Raw genomic sequence first — 12296 nt, 5'->3', positions numbered from 1 at the left:
TGGCAGAAAAACCAACATTGCAAGCAACTATTTATGGTTAACTAGTCCCCATACTTGCCTCAAAGCCAACCCAGTTATCCCGATAAAGCTTCTAATTGATATTTTTGTAACCTGTTCATGAAGGCAGTGGAAACTACATGCTGCTCACAGGGGATGCATGCTGGTGTTTTGCTTCCACCTTTACACGCAGAAACAGAAAATGTGTTTCCAGGTTTTTAACTTCACAAGGGGAAATTTGAAAAAGAATGAGTAAGAAGGAAAAGGCTTACTCTCTAGTCATCTAGCTAAACCAAGCAGGAATAAATACATAAAAGGAGCAGCTGAAAGGGTCAAATTATTGGATTTAACCAGCATTCATTTATTCTGTAATCTATACATTTATGTATGGCAGAGCAGAATTTCAGGGTAAATGTGTTATCCACCAGAAAAATAAAAATAAACAAATAAATACATAAAGGTATTATTGTTAAACAGGATACTAAAAGAAGACACTAAGGAAACATAGAAATTGTGTTTCAAAACACACACAAACTAACAAACAAAAAAAGAAAACCACACCCCAAAACCAAAGAAATCCCAAATTCTGGAAAGCTAAATGCTAAACTCTAATAAGAGTCCAAGAAGATGTTTCTTGCTAAATACAAGAGAATGCTTTCTACTTCCCAAACACATCAGAAATAAGGATTTGCCATCTAGTCTATAAGGGTAATAAATGATTGAGGCACAATAGGGGACAATCAGAAAGTTCAGACTATGTAATAAAAAGTGATAAAAAATTAATTATTTTTGGAACCAAGGGAGTTTTCCCACATTGCAACATCTTTCTGGGACGCTTTTGTGACAAGCAATCAGAAATTAAATTACTGATACAAAAGGTTTCCAAATAAATTAACAAGATGAACAGTAACCAATTGTGAGGACTAACTAATTCTCACAAGGGGTGTAAAGGAACTCAAGTATGAAAGTGCTGACCTACCAGCTGTGTCTTTCATGTGCTCCTTAAATAGCCCATTGTACCAGGAGAATGAAAAATATAACATATGTTTTCGAAGTGAAGTCTGGGAGCATCTGGTGTAAACTGTAATTAAAAATGGAATAAGTAGACATTTGGATAAATATGATACAGTGCGAAAAAAAAGTCTATGTAGTTTTATAAAGGGAAGTTATTACCGTGCAAATCTATTAAAGCTCTCTGTAGCAACAAATATATTAATAAGGAGAATCCAATCAATATAAAACATTGGATATTGAAAGTCATTTGACAAAGACTCTTTCACCAAAGCCATGGAATAAGTGAAAATGTTCATTGATGTATGCATAGAATTCCTATATATTAGTTCTTTGTCATCGATTTGTTCCTATACAATGTTTTCTCTGTTAAAAGGTAAGCAATGAAGGGAAGAAAAAACTGACATCCTTTAGTGATCAGTACCAGGACTTCGTATGTTCTGCAGGGTCGGAGGTGACAGGAACAAAGGTGATTGGGAAACAGCAGAACTCCCCAGCGGTAATGTGCTATCCCAGAAAAACAAAACTAAAATTTCCACTGAGGAGTTGAAGACAGGAAGTGGCTGCTTGATAAAACAGAATTCAGTGTCAATAAATGCAAAGTAATACAATGGAAAGCAGTGCTAAATATGCATCCCTAGCAAGAAGTTTAAATGAACTGTTTTCCAGGAAATAGATGCTGTAATTGTGGTTAGTATGTGAAGAAAAAAAAAAAAGCCAATGCCATTTTGTTGTTATTGTTTCCCCACTCTCATTTTAAAACAAAAATTTGTAATATCTTTCCCGAGAAGGCTATTGATTGAGCTAGGTCTCAAGCTCCTTTCTGCAATTTTTTCCCCTTCATAAGACTGCAGATCTGTCTTAGTTTTAGTACCGTTGATATAAAGCTGTCCTAGACACTTCCTAATTCAAAACCTTGAGTTCTCTGATACAGCTGACTTCCGCAGTTATTTTCCCTAGTTTATCAAAATTTGCCCTGCTGATCCATACCTGGAAACAAAACTGTAAAAGTCAAAGTGAAGCTCTCAATCAGGGCACTGGAAGTATTTAACCGCGGGAGCAGACCACCTGAAGGTGATGGCAAATTCTCTTCCACGTCAAGGATTTTGAGTGATATCAAACCTCTCCTGCTGCAAGGTCAGTGCTGGCTCAGACACAGGATGTTGAGCTTGACTTTGGTTAACTTCTCTGCTCTGCACTACCTGCTTCAAATCTCCTCATGCCTCTTTCCCCACTGTCATCTCTACTGTATGTGCACTTCTTCCTGACAAAACCCTGCACCAAACGTATTGCATTTACTAATTAGAATAGCAGTTACTAATTAAGTTTAAATTCCAATGTACCAATCAAATTTTATTTCCTAATTGTGCTACATTATCACTAATTAGAATAGCAGTTTTTACTTAATGGATTATATTTAAATTAAGATGTCTCCATCCAATGTTTTTTCCTACTTACATTTTAACTAATTGGTGCTGCAATTATTAAGTTACGTTTAAATTGAAATATATCAAGCTGGTAGGGAATCATATGATAGCTTGCTTACAGTCTGTATGATACTAGGACGAATGATTAAGATACAGTCCAGTTAATTAGTTCTGGAATCAAAATAATTTCATAATTGTTTGAATAAGAAGTGAGGGTACACTACTCCCTCACCACTCGATTAAGGAGGAGCGTATCATGAGCTCAGTGGAAATTTAACATGGCTATTGGCGCTAATCAGCGCAGATTCAATCTGCAAATATTTAGTCCCAGGTTCAGGAGGGCATTTAAACCTATATATCCATTTAAGCATGTTCTTTATGGTTGCCCCACATGTCTGAATCAGTCTTCTGATTTCTGCTTGTCAATGAAATAGGTCTTTGAAGATTAATTTACCATGTTTTTCTCCATTGTTATTTGTTTGCCATAGTATTCTGCACCGATGGTGACGTAAAGCAAAATTTAAGACAACTACCAAGTGCTGACAGTTAGTAAAGAGGCAGCGAGTGGCTTTAAACCACAGATTTGCATCAAGATCCCGCACAGAGACTTACTAGCAAAGCCAGCCAGAGCACAGGGAGGAATCATTGCTGGGCTTAAAGGAGCTGTGATTCCTGCCATCTGCTGATGGTGACCCTAAAGCAGCATGGGAGAAAGCATTGCAGATTGCAGCAAATGCTTTGACCTAGGGGTTTTAACGCTGCAGCCCTTCAGAGCAGCACAGTGTGGCATGCAAGCACTGAGCTGTGCTTGCCCTCCCTGAGCACCAGCTATCCTTCTCTGCCAGTGTCACCTCTGCTCTGCAAGAGCGTGAGCCTCTGCACTTGTGAGCAGTGGACATGGGGACGAGGAGGTGCAGCCTCGCAGAGTCCCTGAGTATTTTTCTTTTGATGCCATCATGAAATAGAGAATGAGGTGGCTCTTGATAGATATATACATATATCTATATATATATACGCATATGCATGACCACGGAGGAGTCACATCTCCTCTGCACTGTGCAGGTCACATTGAGGAGCTGCAGGACATTCCTATGGAAACTCTGCCTTTTTTTTTGTGGCCTGACACACCTATATAAATCAGGAGTGCCCAAAATCTTTAAGGCAGCACTGTAACAGAACCATGAAAGATGCAAGTATCTGGGAAAGGAAGTTTGTAATGACTTACTAACAATTCCAGAGTTGCAATATTACCAAGAGCAGATGGGGGTACGTAACGATCCAGCTGAGATCTGTAACAGGTTAACAACCTTCCTCATAGCAGGTGACATTTAAAAGAAACTGGCTACCAGCTAGATATAAGGGGGCAGGGGTGTGAGAGTGGAAAAAGGTAAAGATAAATAAATGAGGGTTAAATTAGGAGGAAAGGTTACTGTTTCTTCAAAGGCACAAGGGCCCATTAAATTGATACTGAAGTGTAAAGTTTTGAATCAGTGAGTTTTTAAAGAGATTTTAGCAATATTCCCTCATCTCTACGTAAGTAAATGAGGGGCTGAATATCAGAAGTGGTAAGTATTCAGTAATGCATTTCTCTTCCCCTTTGCTCATTCTTTCTGACTTTTACAGGAGCAGAGCTGAACTCTACAGAAATCCATCTCTGTTTCGGGAGTCTGAGTCCTTTCAAAAAGGCTGAACCATTTCAGGGTATGTACAAAAGAAAAGGTACCAGAAAAATCAGATTGTCCTCATATTAAACAAGATCTGAGTTCTAGAAGTTTCATAACTGCCAATGTCATCAAAAGCTCATACTGCATTGAAGAGGAACAGAAAAAGTCAATGGAAAACTACTTAACTGAGGCAGAAGGATCAGCTTGAGAGGTAGGAGATGATAAGCCATGCCGGCAATGTGTGTTTGCGAGACTGAGTGTGTCCTTCATTGTAATGCAGCCTCAGACATGAAGGCAGATGCTGTATGATTATTCTTTAACTGTGAACTGTGAGGGGATTTTATCTATTTTCTTTCTAATTTACTCTGACTTTGTAAAACCATGTTCCTCCAAGCTCTGCTCCCTGTTCCAGCATGCTAAGGACTCCCGTCTGTATAACGTGAACACATTTTGAAAGCCCCAAGCTGTATTTTTCCTTCTGTATAACTTATTTTAAGGCAGTATGTGGAGTGCTTTCCTCCAACAAGTCGTGGTAGCTTTTGGAGTCTGGTTGCTTTTGACTGAAATGCTGAACCAGAGGCCAGGCGAATTTCTTAATGTTGGGTGCAGTCCTGAATACACCCTACAGATCTGCCACCAAATGAATATGCAAGGGACACAAGAAAGCATATGTGGGGTACTTACACTTAATACAGGGTGTACACCCCATCCTCAAAATGCCTTTCCTCCTCCAGCTTAATGAACTAGGCATACAGGTGGACACCTTGGCTTGGACGCTCAGATGGTATAAATGTACGGAGCTCTGCTGATTTACGGCAGCTGAAAACCTGGCGCCTGCAATCTGTCCCAGAAATTATTTCATTTCATTAGTAGATCCCTAGACAAAATATGGTCTGCAATTCAGTAACCATTCTTGATGCTTACAGGAGGTGCCTTCAGCTAAACTGTACAGGAACCAGTAAGAACATTGCTGTTTAAGCCAGTCTCAGCCAGTATATGATGTCATGTCACACCATAGCACTTCTGGGCTATGCATTCCTTTTAGTGATGTTTCCACATCTTTCTGTTTTCTTAAACTCCTGGGGTTTAGCACACTAGCTTTGGATGTGAAAAAAAGGTTCCTTTGCGCTCTCAGCTCCAGACATCCAGGATGAAAAATCATGCCTTAATTCAGACTAAGGACTGGAAAGAGCTTATATAAATGCAGTAGCCATAAGGCTACATGCAGGAAAATCTTAACTTTTGATCTATGGGCGGCAGGGGAGAGAGGAAGATGTGGGACTGGGTTTTTGCAAAAAGCATCTGGTGAGGTTTGGTTATGCTCCACACTGGAGTTCAAAACTTCCATAGTTACCATGAAATAGAAACAGGCTTATTGTCTGATCAGCTTTACATTCAAAGCGTTGTCTAAAACTAGTGTACAATCGTGCATGTACATTTTTTCATAAATAGATGAAAGGTACAACTGAGTACCAGCAGTATGAAATCAGTAAGGGTAATCAAGGAGGGAAACATTAGTGGGAAGGGTACTGATTGCACAGGCTGGGCATTAATGTACTATTTCTGTACTCAGTACTTTGAAATGTCAAAAAAAAAAAAAAAGAAGCACCGTGTGTGTGTACAGGTGTGCCTGTATGCGTAACTATGACAAACCAGTTAACAAAACTGAGGAGCGGGTATTTGTTAGGCTAGACAAGGCTGAATTTATGCCAAATTTTATTTAGCCGTAATTCTGGTGGATAAATGTCTTATTATCTCTCTCTGAAATTTCTCCAGCGCAGCCCCCGCCCCCCTGCAGATGGGAATTCATTTGCTAAAAGGAGAGTTGGCAGCAGAGACCATCCTGAGCTCTACGGGCTGTGTCTCTTCAGGAGACAGGATTATTGCAAACACTCCGTTTGTGCTACGATATTTAAACAGTCTTCCCGGCAATGTTAAAAACGTAAGGTGTACATGATTATGAAATATAACTATACAATGACTTTCACATTTAGAAAGCAACAGGACGCTTTCCAGCTGCGGCTGCCGCGCTGGCAGAGTATGACATCACTCTGAGCATTTATTTCTGGAGACAGAATTTTGCTGCCCCCCTCGCTCCTTCTACAAAGCTTCTGCACCTGACGGGCTCCGCTGTTTGAGTTAAATACCACCATTACCTGTTAGTTACTCAAACTCGCTGAGAAATCCAAACTCCGAATGCAGACCAGTACTCTGGAGAAAATCTTCCTTTTGCCTTCAGGAGGATGAGAGGCATCCACAGGTATCCCATGCAGCTGTAGCATTGTTTGGCTCTACCTTTGTGTAGTGTGGGCTGTCCTATCCATCCAGGTTTCCTGGCTAGACCCAGATGATATCTAAAAACATATGAAAGGTGTCATTTAGACCAAAACCTCCAGGACAGTTTTGCTGAAGATAAGAGACAAATTCTCAATGTGAATGCAGCAGGCACCTGCCAGCTTTCTGAGTGAGTGGGTCATAAAGCGAGCAGAGCTCAGAAAAGTAGAGGTGTATATGACATCTGAATGAGAGGTGAAAGATAAAAACAGCTTTTGTACATGTGTGGCTGGGAAAGAGCTGAATAAAACAAAGTCAGCATGAAAGCCAGCATGGTTTGCTGCCCAACAAAATGCAAAGCCACATTGTGTGGAGTGAAGCAAAGAGCCTCTCTGATTTTGAGAGCTGGAAGAGAAGCCAACAGGAGAAGGGAAGGAAGGTGAGCTGGGAGCAGCAGCTGCTGGATTCTGTCATATTCTTCCAGATGAGGAAGGCTGTGGGAAGATGTGAGACTGTAATAAGAGTGTATTGTGATGTGTTTTCTTCTGGTTAAAACCGAGAGGAACAGCAACGTAATTCTATGGATCAAAATTCAACCAGAGCAACACAGTCTGGCCCTGCTGCATCCATTCCTTTGCTCTCATGGGTAACAAATGTTCTGTCCAAAGTGACCAGAAGATATCCATCCACTCATACCATGATCTATCAACCTCCATCACTTCAGAAAACAAGGAAACCGGGAGCCTAGAGTGCAGTCTTCCTCTCAAGCAATTTTTCCTCTCAGGAGTCAAAGAGCAATCTCTCTGCTGCTCAGCCTGCTGCTTGGTTATGGCTGCATTTCTTATAGATCCCTCCATATTCTTGCTTTCTATTGCTGAAGTCTTATTGCCTCTCATGATTGAGTTATCTGTCTGCTATTTTGGACTGAGTTATAGTGTATTCTCTGTAATTTCTTTTCATCTAGACTTGCCTCTGTGTGTGTTTTTTCCCTTGTTCCTTGCCTGATGGACTTTGAATGTCCCTGACTATTGGGCTGTCTTTGTGCCATCCTTGTTGCTCAGACTCTTAGGCTCAGCTCCACCTAGGTGAAGGTACTGGGCTCCCCTCTGGGTTAGGAAGTTCTCACTTAGCTGTAGTCCCAGGCCTTTTTCCACTGTGACTCCCTGACAACGATCCTTGCTGCAAAACACCAGAAGTCATATTGACTAAAATAGGTCAACGCAAAACAACAGACAAATGAGGGGCACCTACAGTAATTAGGAATTAGATGAAAGGCCCCTCTGATCCAAGGAGAAGCGTTCCCATCTTCCTTCGAACTGTCACTTCTGGCAAACAGTTTGTGCAAGTAAGTCCCACCAGCCAAAAGCCTGAGCATTTTTCCGTGTCATCCCGTGCTTGTTAATGCAATACGTGTGCTTTGAGCGTTATGATTATTTATTATTAAACTAAGAAAAACATTGCCTGAGTCTGTCAGCCTTTCAAAAATAGCGTGCGCTCTTCCACATGCCTTTCCATTATGTACAGTTTGGCACCTTCTAATGTATTGTTTTTGTCTGTGTTTATTTTAAACTGAGAATCTTAAAGAAATACACAAACAGTCACAGGGGAGAAAGGAAATCAGTTATTTATAGCAGGAAGCAGTTAAGCTTTCAGGATGGTTATTAGTATGTTTTGTATCGAGCAGCGCCCTAATTCTGCAGGTATTTAAGTGCATCCTACACCTGATACATTAAGTATGGGGTGCATGGTTTCAAACATGCCATCAAAGTCACCATTGAAAGTGTATTTGTGCTCAAAACAGACATGTTACCTGGAAGCCTGGAATTGGGCATCACTGGATGTACCTCCAGATGCATCTGGGTGTCCCAGGACAGCTGGTGACTCTGTGTGGTGCCAAGCTGGAGAGCCCATGGGGAGGGGAGAGCACCATCTACACTGTCTGGATAGACAACACCGTCCACAGACTGCAGAAGGACTGTCCGTGTTGGCTAAAGGTGTCTGCGTGGGGGCATTTGCAGAAATCAGATTTAGCTGTGGCTATGTGGTGTTGCCAAAAAGTAAAAAATTACATGTCACTTCTGAAATTGGAAAAGCGGGTATTTGTCATAAGAAGAAATCTAGAGACTTCAGTGCAAGTGCTTACTTTTTTTTTCTCCTCCTCTACTTTGTTGTTGCCCCATCCTGCACAAACTTGTCTTTTTTTTTTTTTTTTTTTTTTCCCTTCTTTTTTTGGTAAGATTTTTTGTTTTGTTTTCTAGGATGCTTTTCAGCAGCTCTACACATTTGTCCTCAAGGGGAGTTCCTGTTGAACTGATCCTGTTAGTGCTACAAAGAACAACTGGTGCTGACAGACACTTTGATGTGCTAAACTAAGTCCCAGGAGGCGCAGGTACCAAGAGCAGCCCTGCAAAAATACAGCTTGCAGATAATCATAACTGGCCAGAATTTTTATTGTAATAAATCAATATTTGATCAGCAACAAATATTTCCTCTGATCTTTCTTTTGCTTCATAAGGCAGAAAACAAAGGTAGGTTGGGGTATTTCAAAGCTTGCTGTAGTAGTCTCATTTATCTCTTTTTGGACTCAGTGGTAAAGTGCCTCGTAACACCTAGTGGGAAATGAGTGAACAGTAAGCACTTTTAAAACTCACGTTGGTTGGAGGTACTTGGATAATGGAGCTAGGTTTAACCTGAGGGTTTCAGTTGTGGCTTAATTTCACAGCGCTAAGAAAGATAGGTCAATAAAATGTTTGTGAGAAATGCCAAATCAGTGTTATAAAGCACTTTTGCCATGATGGTAGAGGGAAGTTTTCAGCTTTTCACAACATGTAGTTATGTATTTGTTGCACATTATGCTAAGATGAAATGTTTATTTTCAGATGAGCCTGCTGTAGCTAAGTTTCACTCTTGCTAAATATTATCGTGAGCTTGTGATCTGTCCCATGGTGGCCATATTTCAAATATGGGTTTGCCTACGCTGTGGCAAAGGTATTTCAGTCTAACTTCTGCCCTATAGCCAAAGTTTCAGATACCCAATATACAGCTAGTTGTTTTTTTCTTTGCAGTAGGTTGCACGGTGACCTGTTTCTTCCCTTCCCAGACAGATGCAATTTTTTGAGGTAAGAGAAGGATTTAAATAAATCCCATGTAATCGCACAAGGCTTCTGCCACAAATACTCATGTTTGCAAAAATGCTTACAGCATTTTATTTTTCCTTATGTGCTGCTGAACAACTTAACTCTTACATTAATAAACAGCGGGCACAAATATTTTGGAAGCAAATTCAGAGATTTAGTCTAGTAAATATTAGCTCATTCTCTCTCTATTTTTTTTCCTCTCTCTCCCTGTCAAGTTCTAAGCACAGCTCCCCAGGATGACGCAGGCGATTTTAAAATAATTAAAAGTTTCTGCTTTTGCATGACTTCTATTGACACCACATCTGCTTGAGCATGGTAGGAAACAGCTCCAAGCCAATTAAAAGGAGATGGGGGCATCGTACAGCTCCCTTCTCTCTTAGTGAACTTTTGACCAAGAGGGCACTGTATTGATGAATTTCATTTCTTCCTAATCTGCTTGTACTCTGCTTGATAGCTTGGAGCTTTGCTCTCTTCTGTTTCAGTACAATGACCCTGCTCTTGAGAAAGCCACGAGTTTGAAGCAAAGCAAAGAATTCAAGTTATTACAAGATGCTGAACACACGGGTCTCTTCTTGGCTGTCTGCAAGATGTTGCCTGAAAGTCAAGAAGGGCTTTCACCTGGCGGAAGAAGGAATGGTAAGGCATTATTACAGAGCTTTCAAGGCAGTAACAAAGCAACAGATTTCACCCAGTCCTACCTAGCTAAATAGACTCAGTGCTTTAGAGTGGGTATATGGAAAACGAGCAAACTAGCTACACCCAGGGGTTGTGTTGGGGGGGGGGGGGGGGGGAGAAATCATGTCAATTTGCCAGCTTTTGTGCCTGTTCTGTAATTGTCTGTCTTGAGCAAAGTCTAGTGAATGGGGCCAAGGAGGCAGAGCTGCAGAATCTGCGCTCCTGCCTGCCTGCCAGCCAGACAAAATCAATTTGCCTTTTGGTCTTGTTGTCAGATGATGAGTTTTGGTCAACAGACAGTGTTGGCCTCAAATAGCTGTTCCTTGGGAAATAGGGAAATGTTTTTTTTTGCTGTTTTTTGTCTGTGCACTGGCAGAACCGGGCCCCAGATATCTTCCTGTGAACAGAAGACCATGCTGAGAAGAAAGACTTTTACATAACTTCCAGGGGGGAAAAAAAAAAAAAAAAAAAAAAAAAACAGGGCAGCAAAAATTGAGCTTTTCATACAAACATAGAAGGAAAATCCCGACACCTACATCTTCATATTGGCAAAGTTCTTTGCTGTACAGTGACTGCACGTTCAGGATCTAAGTGACATGTGGAAGTAACGTTCTGAAACTAGTACAATGCGAATTTCCATTTCCTTAGGAATTTAACGTTTATAAAGTGGCTTAGCTGTGAACTGCTATGACAGTATCACAGCATTAAAGATTTGGCTGTCCTGATAATATAAACATCACCGCTTTCCCCAAGAGCATTTTGACTAGTACCTGTTCCAGTCTATTTTAAATTTTATTTAATCATGACACTCTCTACACATGCAGAATGTGTCTGTGGCATGGAAAGGAAGTAAGCATGACCCTTATCAAATAAAAAAAAATGTGCATTGCAACTGTGACAATGACTAAGTGTAGATGAAATACAGATACTTTTATTTACACAACGTCTGGAAGACAAATACTGACCAGATCTTTTTATCACAACTGCACCACTCCAAGTTAATTGGAAAGACAGAAGGACATCACAGAATCTCATCAAAGGGATTTAGAGATGTCAGTCTGAGTTTCTAAACTTCCAGTGAATTTGGCACCTAATTTTTTTACCTAGTGTTTTGGAGTTTGGAGATAATAGAAAAGAAATAATGGAATGGATAGGACAATTTAGGAAGAAATTGTGTTTGAAACCGTATTATCAAATAAATCACCCTCTGTGGGAGAAAACAATAGAGTGGGACCTTGACTTTACCAGTTGGATAAAGATAAGTATTCAGAATGGGACAACTAAAGCTTAGGAAGATAATAGCTTGTCCATCAAGGGCAATGTTGCCAATTAATGTTAATAGCAGCATATAGCTCTCCTCAGTATTGCCATTGGGAATGCTGGGAATATTTTTAACACCATTGTGCCCATCTGTTATTAAGGGACTGGAGAAGCAAAAGGAAAAGAGAAAGAGCAAAACAGGGAGGATCAACTCTTGCTGAATAAAATTGTTTCTGGTTATTTCATTAAGCAATGTTTTTCATGGCCTTAAAAAAAAAAAAAAAAAAAAGAATAAGTGTATCTGCATGTGCTTACTATATGCATCCTCCACAAGCCCACCATTTATTGAAACCCAGGATCAGAAGAGATATTTTGCCGATAGGAAAACATAATTTCTGCTCCTTACTAAACACTGAACAGCTTGCTAATGTTACTTCTTCCTTGTAACTTCATTTTTGTTTCAGATAAAGACAGCCATTTTTTTCTCCCAGCATGGACATCTCCATAAAAGGAAAAAATGGATAATGACATAGAGGCTGTGACTTGACGAAAGCTTGCCATTATCTTATCTTTGCTTGTCTGCCTGAAACTAAATGGAAAAGACCTTCTGTAATATCTTTCATTCTAGGTAAGAGAAGTATGTGTGTGGGAGGGGTGAGTGTTTTTCATTTGTTTGTTTTTTTTTGTTTGTTTGTTTTTGGCAGAGATTTTCTCCCCTGTGGAAATTTCAGTATTAGAATCTTCTACTGGAAAATGGATTGATTTGTTTGTTTGTTTTTTGTTTATATCCAAAAAGACTTTAATTCAGAAATGCTTCTATTTTGCCTTATGGAAGTTGCAATCCTGGCCTG

The 12296-nt window shown here is 40.2% G+C and overlaps 1 long non-coding RNA gene across 1 annotated transcript in view; it reads left to right on the top strand.

Moving 5' to 3' along the window:
* Positions 1-11993, top strand: part of LOC311436637 — a 36776-nt gene extending 24783 nt beyond the window's left edge. The window contains exons 3-8 of the long non-coding RNA XR_014692985.1: positions 4059-4136; positions 5876-7718; positions 8632-8762; positions 9439-9492; positions 9993-10146; positions 11910-11993. This is a non-coding gene — a long non-coding RNA (uncharacterized lncRNA). The remainder of the gene's footprint in view (positions 1-4058; positions 4137-5875; positions 7719-8631; positions 8763-9438; positions 9493-9992; positions 10147-11909) is intronic.
* Positions 11994-12296: the final 303 nt, after the last annotated feature.

The sequence above is a fragment of the Aythya ferina genome, assembly GCF_964211825.1.
Source record: "Aythya ferina genome assembly, chromosome: 4".
Lineage (NCBI taxonomy): Eukaryota > Metazoa > Chordata > Aves > Anseriformes > Anatidae > Aythya > Aythya ferina.
Note: the sequence above shows the minus strand (reverse complement) of the source record. Positions and strands in the feature narration are given on the sequence as shown.